The sequence below is a fragment of the Brienomyrus brachyistius genome, chromosome 15 (genome assembly GCF_023856365.1).
Source record: "Brienomyrus brachyistius isolate T26 chromosome 15, BBRACH_0.4, whole genome shotgun sequence".
NCBI lineage: Eukaryota > Metazoa > Chordata > Actinopteri > Osteoglossiformes > Mormyridae > Brienomyrus > Brienomyrus brachyistius.
Window position 1 is genome coordinate 6752542 of NC_064547.1, and position 14279 is coordinate 6766820.

A 14279-nucleotide genomic window follows, 5' to 3' on the forward strand; every position below is an offset into this window, starting at 1 on the left:
ACCTCCCAAATCTGATTTCACACAACCCTCTAAAGAGCCACCTCAACGTTTAACACATGGGGGGTGAGGAAAGCAGCGATTTACTCCCAATCTCTATTGTTGGTTATCTGCTTCTGTGCTCCTGTAGGTATAATCTGTATATACATATATATTATTTTAATAGGCATCCAAATCATGCATTGAAATTTAGCTCAGATATGAAATAAAATCATATTCCCTCTGCTCTGACACACTGTTTAACATATTAGGGATGGTTTCCGGCGTTTTTATGGGGCTAGGAAACCAAGTTTTTTTCAGTTTCACCCCCAAATATTGCATTGCAGACTTATATACGATACCTAGCCGCATAAATTCTCGCAGGCCTTTTATTATGCGTTACTGTGAAATTATTACTGCGTACATGGGGTGAGTAATACTCAGTGCCTTAATGCTAGGAATCTGTCACAAAAATGTGTGGAAGGACGCCGAAAAGGCGCGGCTTGAGCGGCCCATCCTGAAGGATCATGCTAACCGTCCATCGGCGTTCACTTAATAATGCCTTACCTGATGGCGATCTATCAGAAAAGAAATTTGATGCACGGGGTGGGCTGGCTGCAGCTATTACTGTCTTTTTCTGATAATTTTCTCATCTGATTTTCTGCAGCTAAGACCTCATGGTCGAGATTTAGCTGGAAACGGGGGAAATTGAGGAAACACATCTGACGCCTAAAAATATTACACATGTAATGGTGTATTTTGGATTTCAGTGAAAAATGAACCCTGCAGTGGTTTTATTATTGCGATAAGTGACATGCCAATTACTGTTTTTCTAAGCAGCATATCGGAGGCACACGCTTGCTCTTCATTTTAATAATAATTACTTGAAAGCAATGAGAACTGATGTTGGAGGCGCTGCTAGAGTTAGCGATACGGAGTGCCCAGTGTCCATCTGTCTGTCCGCCGTTCCTCGTGGCCTTCAGTGGGATCCCCACTGCCTCGCTTCGAGGCGGGACGACATGGGGGAACGGCCCAACGGCAGGGTGCAGCCAGGCTTGTAGAAAATAACCGCTTGAGGAATGGCGTTTGAACCGAAAGCTGTAATTTTGACAGGTGGTGAGGTGACTGTTGTCAGGCCCTTCCGAAGCCTCATATCTCCGGGCTCTTGATTAATGGCTCTAATTAAGGGATGAAATCAAGCATGTGAAGACAGGGGATCGCTTCAGGTTCGTGTTTGGTAGTTTTCTCTTCCCGGTGTGCAAGTCATCCATCTAAATATCACTGCGCTTTCATTTATTCCAGCTGGGTGCTACCAAGCGGGAGCGGGGGGGTGGGGGCTGAGCGGGCGGGGGCTCGGAGACGGTGCGAGGCTTTCCGGGTCGAGGGATGAGAGCATCTTGTCACCGTTGACCAAACCCGGGTCATTTCTTCATCCATATGGCCCTCGCCCTGCCTACGGCCAGCCCCCCCCATCCTTGTGTTCTCCCCGCTATTGCACTCTGCTCATGTATACAGAGTGCTTTTCTATTTTCCTGAGGTCACTCAGTTGGGGTGGGGGGTGGCGAGGGGCGGAGTTTCGGTAAAACGTGCTGGACGATTAATTAGACATTATGGGTGTCTTGGTATGACCCCCATACCCCACACTCCTGGGTGTGGTGGAATAGATACAAAGGGGGGAAAACAACAGTGTAAATAATTAAAGTTATTCTTGGGTTTGTTAAAGTGGGTTGGGAAATAAAAAAACAATAGCAATAAATGAGGGGGCTGTCCGGTAATCCTCGTGTGTGTCTCTGCATGCGCGAGTTTAGGGCTCTTCCGTTAGCCTGAATATGGCATCTTCTGCTAATGAATGCAATTTAATGTTTACCGTGCCTGGAGCCCCTTACGCCCAGACTGCTTACTAACAAGACGAAGAGTCTGGCCTCATGGTGTAGTGACTAAAAAGGCCCCCAGGGAGGCTACGCCCCTATCCTACGCATTAGGATGCCCGAGCCGCGTGTCCATCTAATACCCCCCCTCCCACCCCCCCGCCGGATTGGCGCCCGGCAGCACAGACAGTGAGAGAGAGACACCAGCTGGAGCTTCCTGCTCCAGAGACTCGTACTGGCGAATTCACCTGTGTCAAATGGACTGCCGTTGCATGCTGGGAGTTAATCATTCAGGGCATCCAATCAGCACAAGGCATCTGTCCCATTAGAGGGGCACGTAGCATATAACGACGCCCCAGCTGCTCATTCGGAGCATTTTAATTGCATTAATTGTGAACTCTATCAGTCTGCTGTAATTCAGTCTTTCCATATATGAATGCACTATCATTTTCGGTTGCTTCTGTAAATCTGCATTGTCTCCTGGAGAGTGTTCATGCTTAGTAAGGGTTTGATGTATGGCTTCTGTATTCATACCTATTTTTGCTTATGCAAGCGTATCTTTGGACAGATATGTAGACAGATGTGCCTTTAAGTGACATTTTTGTAATAAACAAATCAACAAGGCATTTCACTCCTGCAGACATCCCCATCCACCCTAGATGTTCAGTATTTATGACATTTAACATTCTAGCTGCATTGTACTGATTTTCATTTGCCTGATTATTTTTGCATCCCTACTGGGGGGGTGGGGGAGCGATTTTTCATGAGTTCTTCCATGACCATACATGGTATTAGTCAGTGTGAGGTATTGCTAGCGAGCTCATTGCTTTCAAAAATCAAAGTTAAATGGGTCATCTATCATCAGAATTTGTGTCTGGCCAACTTGTCTGAACATCAGTATGATTTATGGTTTGAATCGGGGGAGTCAACCATGCATGTTTTTTAGTTTATCGTTTTATGCTGTCTTCAATTAAACGTCTATAAACCGGACGATGGCTTTACGACATTGTCCATCAATAAAGACGATCGGCTTTTGCATGTGGATAAGTCATTTTGCCATCATTAATGTCCTCCCGACATTTGGGGTACGGGGTTTAGTACAAGAAACTGAGCAGAACAAAAGGTTCCCTTCCCGTTTTTCACCAACCAAATCGAGTTATTTGATCATCCTGAATGTTTTAGGTTCTTTTAACAGCATTAAGATAATGTATTGATTATTGCCTGTTTGCAGCAACTCACAAATGCCAGCCTAATGACCTACATAATGTTTTATTTTCTGCTTCGTATTGTAGGTGTTTTTCTCCCTATACACAACGGTATGCGGGAGTGTAATTTTAGGGGCAAATCACACACCAGTGATAGCATTTTAGCTCATTGAGTAGACTGGGAAAGGTTATATGCACAGTATGTCACTGGATGGAAAAAGGACTTTCCCAGGGGATAGTATAAATTAACTCACAAGGGGGTATAAAGATTTTTGGGAGTAAAAGAGGGGATTTTATTTTTCGAGGGGACACTGACTAATGACACTGTCTGCATCTATCTGTGAGTATATAGAATTGAGCATGGCTTCATATCAAGGCTTCCTCTTTCCCTTGACTTGGGGTGATTTTTATACGCTCAGACTGTTTCTTTTTTTTTCTTCCACTCGAAAAAGAACACATTTTTTCCCCGTACTTAAATAAAAGACAAACCACTATTTCAGGCCTAAATAAAACCATGCTGTCGATAGCATTATAAATATATATAAAGTGACAGGCAACTGAAGTAAGATTCTGTTCAATACAGCCATTTTGTTGTTGGTGTTTTTCCCTCTATATATACAGTAGAAAAACTTGTAGGAATATTGACTGAGTTATACCCTAGGAGATGTGGAAGATACCGAATCGAAGCTTCCAATTACTGGCAGGTTTATCATCGCTGTGTGTGTGTGTGTGTGTGTGTGTGCCGAAGGCGCGGGGAGACGCCGCGCAGTCCTAAGCCTCTGTCGAATGCTCAAGTCGCCGAGAGGATAGCCAACGCGACGGAAACACAAGACATTCAGAAACAATCAAGCATTTTTCCTCGTCGCTCATTCTCCCTCCCTGCGATGAGTGAGAGAGAGATGGCTTTTAGAGGTTTGCCGTAAAACAAAGCGCGTTAACCGAATCAAAATGGCCGCCACGACAAAGACGTATTATATTCTTTATCAAGCCACAGGGGCGGAACGTAAATCTAAATGCAGGAGTTTTTTTATTTTATTTTTTCTTGGTAGAGCCTAAATGATGAGAAAATGGCACTAGGGTATATCAAAATTGATATAAAGGACAAGAATAAAATGAATTCTTAGAAAATGGATGCGAGAAGAAGTCAAGATAGACTGCTGTGGAAAAACAGTTAATCAATCACATCAAATAATTAAATATTTATTTTCTTTACTCTTTGTAATCATCAAAACTTTTTAGGGAGACTGCTATGATCTCATTCTTGCAGAGGGTTGAAAAACCAGAGTGATCGCATGAGCTAACTGCCAGATAACCGTTTCATGGTAAAATGACAAGTATGGTAAATAAATTACGAAAATCTTACATTTAACTGAATTAAAGACAATAGGCTGTTGTAAGATATTGATAGTTGGGTAATCAAAATCGCTACCAAATGCAGTCGTGAAGAAGTGGAAGGAAAATACGCGTCAAATCATGACGAGAGCCGGATTACACTCCAACTTGACCTGAAGGTTCCCTTTGCTATCTGTAAATCTGGAAATGCTCCGTCTACATCCATGCGCAAGGATGGCGGCAGTGATGTCTGTCTGGTAAATGAATAAAGAATGCTGGCCTCTTTTAGACGTGATTTACAGTTGGTGGATTTGCCAGGCGATTCCCTTTCCCCCATTAATCTCTCATTTTCACTCAGATTGGACCGAATGGTCCACCGTGCTCGACGGCAGAGCACGCAGTGCATCCCGGGGCAACCGTTTCTGTGACTGACGCCTCCTGGTGGGCTCATGGTGCATTGCGGACTTTTGGGAAACTAGAGCAGGGAATCTGGACACATCTGATCACAGATGGCAGAAGAGAAAGCCGGTCCACACAGTACAGTACTGCTCAGCATTTAAAAAATTATCAATAAGTAAAATGACAGTGGCCTGCAGTGAAAGACGAAGTTGAAACAAAGAGGACAGTTTCACTGCATGACATTTTGCTGCTCTGTGCCTGGACAATAACGATTCTTATCTTATCTTAAAACATGCGGACTGGCGTAGATTTGGTTTGGAATGCTGTATGGATTCTCAGGGGGGGAGGGGACTTTGCGAGACATTTTATACTCTTTTAGCATTTTGTGACAGTGGTGATTCTTTCTTTGTATATTTTATTAACATTGTATTTATTGTTTGTGATTGAAGTTTCTGTGGGTACGTCTAAACGTGCATGAGGTCAGGGGTGAAACACTTGTTACATGTAAACCATACAGCTCATGATGATCTGTCCATCATTACTTATGTATACAGTATTCCCCTACCTGTCATATTGTAGTCCGTTTCCAGCCACCCCTACTAATATGAGTTTTGGCCGACGGGCGGCCCGGCGCATATAGGCCGGAGCCAGTACTCCCAGCCGCTGACATCCCGCATACATAATACATGCTTGTTTTAAAGCTAGCCGCATAAACAGGATCTTTACAAACGAGCGGCGTCTCCCAAACTGAAGCCAAGATGGCGGCGAGCGCGGAGGCGGGTCGCAAGGGCACTGGCGACGACGAGACTGATGAATGAGGAGCCGGCCGACCTCAGGGAGAAGCATGTCTCTGCCAGAAAGGAGCGAAAAGTTAACTCGTCAAACGTCAAACCTTCCAACACGTCGCCGAAGAGATCTAATATCTCCGCCCTCCGTTCCCATTCCCCTTTTTTTTCCCTGTGAAATGGAATCAAAGATAGTCTTCTTGCATGACATTTAGAGAATTTATGTCGGCGTCGAACGAGTGGAGTTTAAGTGGAGGAGACAGGAGAGAAAGTCACTCAAGGTCAGTCCTTATTGGAGTTCCTTATTTGTGACTCATATGTTCATTTTGCCCTGAAAATCGCTCTTTAATTTCTGAGATTACCAGATGGACAAATTATAACAATACCAAAGGATAGTTAGTATATGTAATACAAAAAAAGCATAAAAATGGATTTTTCTGTTTAGCCTGAAGTTGAGTAAAATTCCCTGTAAGAGACGGGATGTGGTCGGCGTGTCGTTTAAGCTGCTTTAGTGGGGGCAGGTTTGTTGTTTCTACAGCCCTACTCAAAAAGCCACTCCCCCCCATCCCCGTGAACTGTTTTAAAAACTGAATGTATAGCTAGCAAGTAGGGTTAGAAGATCCTAGCTTGCTGCTTCAGCATCTCCTACATAAGGATGTATTTATTTAATATTTAGTGTAGTGACTTTGTGGCCCTCGAGTAGTTTGAGTCGTGGTAAACATCCCCGCTGTCCGCAGGTAACCCCTCTCCTGTCCAGAATGTCAAGCTGGGCCGCTAATGGAACAGGCGAATACGGACAGGGCCTTGTGCCTTCCAGTGTTCCCAAGTGAAGTAAGGCGTCAGGGCGTCGGAGAGAAAGATGTCAATGCCTCAATCCTGCAATCCTCCCCACCTGGAGTTCGAGTGTTATTAACACAACGTGGGCCAAGAGGACCCCCAAGTGTAGCTGTGAAATTATAACCTGCTTAATTTAATTACCCGTTGTAATTAATTCATATCACCAGCCAAATGGGGGGAGGGAGGGAGCGCTTGAGTAAAGAAGTCATTAGCCTAATTACTTAATGAATTGTCTGTTGGCCCGTCCCATTTTGGTGGGCCTCATTATCTCATGTCTCACTTTGCCTCTGGTTTCAGCGTGTTTGATGAAATCTGTGGCAGCTGTTAATTCGCTGCCCGCACACTAAGCAAAGAGAGCCACATCGGGCCCCGCGCATTAATATTTGCACTAAATCGCACCCAGAGAACATCACCTGCTCTAGCTATATTTAGACAGGCCATGAATTCTAATTCCATGCGTCTTGGAGCGTGTGCATGCGTTAGTTATAGCTCGTTTGTGCAAGTGCGATTAATTAGCTGGATGTAAAGCCATTCCCATATTAACAACATCAACATAGGCAAGAAAATATACTCGTAAGGGAACAACTGGGGTTGATAACAGGAAGTTAGGTTTGGGGGGGGGCACTGTGTGTGTGATCAGAGGGTCGTTGGTCCCAGGATCAGCACAGAGATTTCACCTGTTGGCCATTGAAACATGATGTGTATCGTTTTGGATAAAAGTGTCGGCTAAATAAATGCAACGTTGATTGCGATAAAGGTATCTGATATTTAAAGGTGCAAAAATATCACAGTGTTTTTCCTAATGCAGCATTAAAAGATGTCTTTATCGAGGGGCAGCTCAGTGCAGAAAGCCATGGTTCTGAACATCCATCAGTCTGGACCTGTCTGCTCGCTCCCTGCATTTCTCAGCTCTCCTCCAGTCGAAGGTCGCTGTCCTGGCTCTGTGGTAAGCCCCTCCCCCAATACCCCCTGATATTAAGTGGGGCGGAGCTCTGCCGTGTCCATTTTCGGCCTCTGTATACTATTCTCCAGGGCCATCCCCGAAAGACCCTGATGCTCCGGTCGGGTAAGGATCCGAATCCCAACACGCTCATTTTGAGTTACCGTGGTACATCCACTGTTTTAATAAAGAGCCCTGACCCCCAGTGTTGTTCATTTTAAAGCCCCCCCCCCACGGGCTTCGTTTCCGCTATTTTGGGACGGCCGTGATACGCACATTACATATGTATGTAACGGCATATATGTCACACGCTTAATGTGCGCAGTCAAAGTCTGTATATGCAAGGGGTATAAATCACGCACTTAATGATGGTACCATACGGCTTGGCTTCGCAAATCTGTCCTCGGAGACCGCATGCAAATCCACATGTTCCTTTGCTTCAGACTCTCTAGACCGTCTGTTTCAGCTAATCGGCTCTTCATGAATTCCTTGATTAGTGGAACACAACAGGTTTGTAGGATATCAGGGCTGTGGAAAACACGTGCCCTTGCAGTACATCAGGCATAGTAAGACATGGCGTGATAATGTATAATTCTGCATTATATGATCCACTTTCTAATACATTTGTATGCTTTTGTGACATACAGTAGCATTACTGATGAGCTTGCAGTATGTCGAAAGTGTCCAAGCCGTGGAGAAACAGCCATCCTCTTTGTAATAACAGATTAGCTGTAAGGCATATTAATCATCAATACTGCATCAGTTCTGGTGAATCTTTGTTTTTATCTTCATATACCTTAATGTGGTGCTGATGTTTACATTATAGCTATTCAGTTATAGATATCTCCTGCATTATGATTTTAGTTTCGTTATTTGCATCTGAACATGTTCGGGTCGTGTGTGCCTCACTGGGTTAGAACCCTGTGCTCGTCGTCGGAGGGTCACTGGTTCTAATCCCTGTGTGATTTCACTGGTGGGCCCCCAGCAAGTCCCTTGACCCCCAGTTTCTCCAAGGACCGTCTGACATTGTTTTCTGGATTGTATGGATAACAGCAGCTGTCAAATAAAGAAAATGTAAACGTGTTGTAGATTGAGCGACGTTGTAGTTTGTCAGTAGTTGTGTTGTTATGTGGATAGTTTTGCTTTGGAGATTTAAAGACGTGTTCTTGGGCTTTTGGGTTTATCCTGGTGTGTGTAACGGTGTATGGGGGTGATTCTGGGGCTGCTTATATAGCCCTGATTTATGAAGCCAAATGTCATCAGCTATAAACAGTTAATGAAAAAAAAAAAAACATATACATATCATATCTGGTTCGATTGCATTGTGGCACCTACTCAGTGGACATTGGCCACTCAGCTCAGGTTTTGCTGCCTTTAAGAACGTGAATGGAGGAATGGCATTTTTATTGAGTTTATGGGAAGAAGTCAATTCAGTAGAAATTGACTGAGAGCATCTGCGCCTCGGCCATCCGTCAACATACAGACGAGTGGGGGGCGGGTTTTTACTGTCGCCTCAGATTATATTATGTTTTAAAGCGATACCTTTTTCCTCATTTATGCCAAAAACTAAAACAGCTTTTCGTCCCCATCTAATGCAGCTGGCTGGGCTTTCGGGAAAAAGCATTACCTGGGTCATCTTCAGAGTCCATGCAGCCTAAATAATCCCCTTTTATCCTAACCCATGGGAAAAGCTAATGGATCATCAAATTGAAAGTGATCGGGTCTTAGGCCTGGGATTGAGGCCCGTATATTGACAGCAGACAGGAAACATGTGGAATCTGATCCTCTTTCCCTACATTTTGAAGCGCTGCGCCAGAAATAACTAAAAGTAATTAATTTACGATTGGCCGATGTAATGATGGGCTTTTAGCTTATATTTGCATGGATGTCATTTTTCCCCTGCTAATTCGAGAGACATGCTCACACCTGCGTACACGCAAAACAAACATGTAGCATCTGGTTTATTTTTTTTTTATCTGTGTACTATAATGCCAATTGGTAGGTTGCCATGGTGAGAATGCAGTGCATTTTGACCTCACTACCTAGTGTGAAGATTTCATCTTGCTATTAAGTGCTCAGATCAGCTGATGAAAAAAACTGTAATTTACGTGTTATTTCTGGGAATAAATGTTCTTTTTCAGAATTTCAGTATATTTTATTCAGTCTCACAAAGGTGAGGGATTTTTAATGCGCGTTTAGAATATGAAAGCATGTAAAACGCGGTGATTTGAAAGAAAACATTTACAGCGCTGTAAACAAATCCAGAACGGAATTTATCGATTTAATGAATAACATTAAGATGGATATTTTGATGAGTGGTAATGCAGTGGAATCAGGCAGTTATCAGGCAAGCTTATGCAATGCTGTGCATGTACCTTTTTGTCAGAAAGAGCTGTTAGAGTCCCTCTTTATTACAGTACTTTATTGCACAGTATTTTCTTGGTTTTTATTTAATGCCATTTTGTGTCCTTTTTTCAGCATTTAGACATCCTTGCAAAAAATAGTAAATTCACTGTTGCCTGCTTACTTTCCTACAACGCATAGTTAAAGAAGAATAAATATGGTTTTATTTATCTTTAGTAATATTAAAGAAAAGCATATTAATATTATGGATACAGGAGAGTATTTAAAGTTATTCTTAGAAAAATGTTTAAAACACCAATTTATATTCTCGATTTAAATGTTTCCTGTTTGTTTGCTGGTTTTTTCTGATAAGTCTTTCTCAGGTGTCATTCAGATTGCCTAAGGATGGCATGTTCAATTACTTTTTTAATTTTCATTCCTCAGTTCGAGTCCTGGACTAAGTCAATCTCTTTGTGGTGAGCAGTTCTCATTAACGTTGTGGAGATATCTGATGCTACAGGGCACATGTCGCTACGTCAGTTTAATTAAGAACAACGTTTATTCTTTAAATTTTTTTTTAAATATGTATATAATTTAGATTCGGATTTTTTGTGCATTTCACATATACTTCCCAGTCTTTCTGTTTTGCCTGGACAGTAGGAACAGTTCTCTGTTTATTCATGCACTTTAATTCTGGGAGATAATGAATTTGGATTATTGAGACTTCTGGTCTGTGAGATGGGTCCTGTGTGGAGCGTGGTGATGTTTGTCTATGGAGACAGAGGCTGGTGGATTGGAAGAAGATGGTTCAAGTCAGGGTTGTTATCATTAACAAAGGCAAAAATGATAAGAAAACATATTTGTAAAAACGAAATAAAATGAGATACAAAAATAAAATGTAAAAAGAACACTTCAATGAAATGAATAAATATTGCTTCCACACGTGACTAAAATAAAATAAAAACCAATGTGAAATACTTTCTGTTACCACATACAGTAAAATACACATAAAACACACATAAAAATAGACAAACAGCTCATACTCTGTCTTTAGAAATAAAATCACTACACCTTAAACAAACTAAAATATATAAAAACTAAACAGGAGTATCATTTAAAATACCTAACAGAAACTGGTAAAACCGTACTATAAACTAAAAGTAAACTGGATTTCAGATGAAAATTGAAAATAATATAAAAATTAGACACATAATAAAAATGATGATAACACTGGCTGAGGTCTCTGAAAAGGCAGAGTTGACATGGTGACGTGATATTAAAGGTGGAGGTGCTTATTAGCTATAGGTAGGTATTCGGTACCCGTGATGGGCTGCCATCCTAGCCAGGGTATGCCTTGCCCCACCCTCTGGCTTTCTGTGACCCCAATTTGAGTTATAGTCACAGCACTTTTGCATTGAAGTTTAAGTATACTGGATTTAGCTGAAAACAGTCCTTTTTGATGAGAAAAAGAAAATGTTGAGTCATTGAAAAGTTAATCATCGCTTTACTTGTTTGGTTTATGTGCATCGCACATCGCTGACAGAGTTACTTCAGGAGGTAAAACCCCTTTCTGCGGGAAGTGAAGTTAAAACAGTTTCAGCCAGTCCTTTCACTGGAAAAGGGGTTTAATGTCACAGGTTTCAGGCAAAGATGCTGTCAGTGAGGTGAGTTTGTGTCGTACGCGGGAAGTGGACACGCTGTTTGCATTCGTGAAATATTAATAACGTCCACGTGGTGCTTTACGGGGCAGCCGGTCTCCGTGGATGTGTGGGATTTGTGTTTGTGTGGGGGCGCCACGTCATGTCAGCTGCGGCGTGGAGGTCAGCTTGACGGACAAACGGAGCTTTAAAAGCTCACCCGTTCTGGGGATGGTTCGCCTTGTTCTTGCGGGCCAATTGCCATGGCGTCCTTTCTCCTCCGTCGCCCTTTTCGCTCGTCTTGGCAGCTGCTGTGTGTGCAGCTCTCTCGATGATTTTTCTCCCCCCCCCCCACCACCACACCACAATTCGCTGTCCCTCCTTGATTGATGGGCTGCTCCTGATGGTACAGTAAGGCAAATAAATGTCCTCACTCACAATCGGCTGCTGGAATACCAGCGTCTGCAAAGGACACTTAACATCCGTCACTGTCCCTGCAGCGGGAGTTAGTACATAAGGCAGCCAGGCTCCCTCTGGCGATTAATTAACTGATTAATTAAAGTCACTGTCCGCCAGCTTGCTTTTTTAAGGTGAAAACTGGCTCTCAACTGGAAGGTGATCCTGTGACACCCGCAAAAACATGATGGTGATATATTTTGGCCAAACTGCGGTTTTAATTAAATAATCCAATGGAAACTTGGACGCCCTGTAGTTATCGAGGGATGTGATTGTGTGCCAACACAAGTGGCTGAGACCCCGATAATCCTCAGCCAGCATCCCAGGTCTTGTTGGCACACAGGGGTGCCCCGATGGGCGTTCATTTTTATGTAAGACCTTAATGGTTCCATGGTTTTCTGCTGCCCTCTGTTTAAAATGAATTACTTCTGCCTTGTTTACCCTCCAGCGTTGACCTGCGAAGGGTGAAAACTCCCCATGCTGTGCGTCACCCTTTACACCCAGCTCACTTTGACGTCAGATTTTTTTTTAAGTAATTATTTATCATGTCTGTGTGGTCTCAGCTTTAGCACCCATTGACTTTTTAAGTATAACTTGGAATTCCTTTTAATATATTACTAAGTTTACGTGAGATTCAGGGGGATCGAATTTATAAGGTTGTGATATGAAGCGGGATTGGATCCTTGTTCCTCTCAAATCTCTGTTGAGATGTCCATCTATCACGGTGCCCGTCTGAAAACATGAGGCATGACTAGCCGGTCTGGCATTTCTTCTGGCCTCTGTTTCTAAGGAAAAGGTGAATTTCTCATTGCCGTGTGGTAAAATAATACCATATTTTGACACTATCACCCTTCGGCTATGACATTTTACGCGTCTTCAGGGTCCGCCTCAGACCCAGGGCTGCGGGGGCGATATTCCCAGATTTATAATACGGACTCCGCTTATAATGTCTGCCTTAATGTCTGAATGCTGCTGTCGGGCTGCTTCCTCCCCATGCAGGCGGAAAGGAGGAGGCCCAAGTGTCCCCAGAACAACCTTCAGACGCAGTGCTTCCATTTCCTTAGACGTTGTTATTCAAATGAAACCGAGTGAGGAACTGCACAGGTCCGCCTGAGAAGCGGTTGCATCCCCATTTGCGCCCGTCGCATGTTTCGACCCGTGATTGAACAGATAACAGGAGACGTTTCGCTCTTCTGCCCGGCATCGGCCGAGTAATGGCCAAACGTGTCCTGACAGGCCGCTCTTTAAAGCTGGCCAGAGGTACAGAGATACCCCGGCAAATCTCTTTAATAAGCTATTGGAACTGTTCCCACAGGTATTCGTTTAATGGGAGAGAATGCGATACCCCCCCCATCTTCCGTCTCTCGTTCACCACGAGTTGTCATTCCGAGTGAGAATTCCACTTTCCGATGCCTTGGGTTCCTGTTGATTTTTTAATGATCTGGGTATTCTGCCGTTGACATGTGAGTTTCTAGCATGCTGGCACGATGCAGTTTGTGCATGTAAACACTCGTTCTTACATTTTAATCCTGTCGGTGCACTTTACAAGCACATAATCCTTTGTCTTGCAGGGATATTTCCCATCTAGGGGCTTTGCATTTGTTTAGTTTTTTTTTTTTTTTGTAGCTGATGGGTCCCTGTCTCGCAGTTTCAGTATGACATGTAAAGTATGAATGGCCATCTTTGTTCACGTGTCCATGTTTGCTGTATACTGAGCCGCTTTCATAAATCTGGATTCATCATCTGCTACCCGTGCTGTTCTTTGCTGCCATTCTTTGTGGAGTTTACACTCAGTAGTAGTCTGATTTTTGATTTATTTTTTTTTAATGATGAATGATATGGCCTGACCACTTTATCAGCGGTTTGCATGTGATGGAGATCTCAGCTTTGTGATTCAAAGATTAGCATCACATGCCGCAAACTTCAGCTTCGTATGAGGCAAACCACAGCTTCTCCTGAGGCAGACTTCAGCTTCAGGTGATAGAAATCTCAGCTTTATGGAACACAAACGTCAGTATCTGTGTGTCAGAAGCCTCAACTGCAGATTATACAAACGTCGGCTTCATGGGATACAAACCTCAGCTTCTGTGTAGCACAAACCTCAGCTTCAGTTAATGCAAACCTGTGTTATAGGGAACAAAAACCTCAGCTTCTATGTAACACAAACCTCAGCTTCAGGTAATACAAACCTCAGGTGCAGGGGACACAAACCTCGGCTTCTGTGTAACACAAACCTCAGGTTCTGGTGATACAAACCTCAACTTTGGAGCACACAAATCTCCGCTTCTGTGTGACTTAAACCTCAGCTTCAGGTGATACAAACTTCAGCTTCATTGGACACAAACCTCAGCTTCTGTGTAACACAAACCTCAGCTTCTGGTACTACAATCCTCAGGTACTGTTCAGGGGACACAAACCTCAGCTTCTGTGTAACACGAACCTTAGCCACAGGGGACACAAACCTCAGCTTCTGTGTGACACAAACCTCAGCTTCCGTGTGA

The 14279-nt window shown here is 43.4% G+C and overlaps 2 protein-coding genes across 4 annotated transcripts in view; both read left to right on the plus strand.

Moving 5' to 3' along the window:
* LOC125708550 (rootletin-like) overlaps positions 1-14279 on the plus strand; it is a 112704-nt gene that overhangs the window by 31112 nt on the left and 67313 nt on the right. The gene's annotated exons all lie outside the window — the stretch shown is intronic.
* The window catches only part of zc2hc1a (zinc finger, C2HC-type containing 1A), a 170167-nt gene continuing 162811 nt past the window's right edge, over positions 6924-14279 (plus strand). The window contains exon 1 of the mRNA XM_048976163.1: positions 6924-6927. The gene's annotated coding sequence lies outside the window, so the exon portion shown is untranslated. The remainder of the gene's footprint in view (positions 6928-14279) is intronic.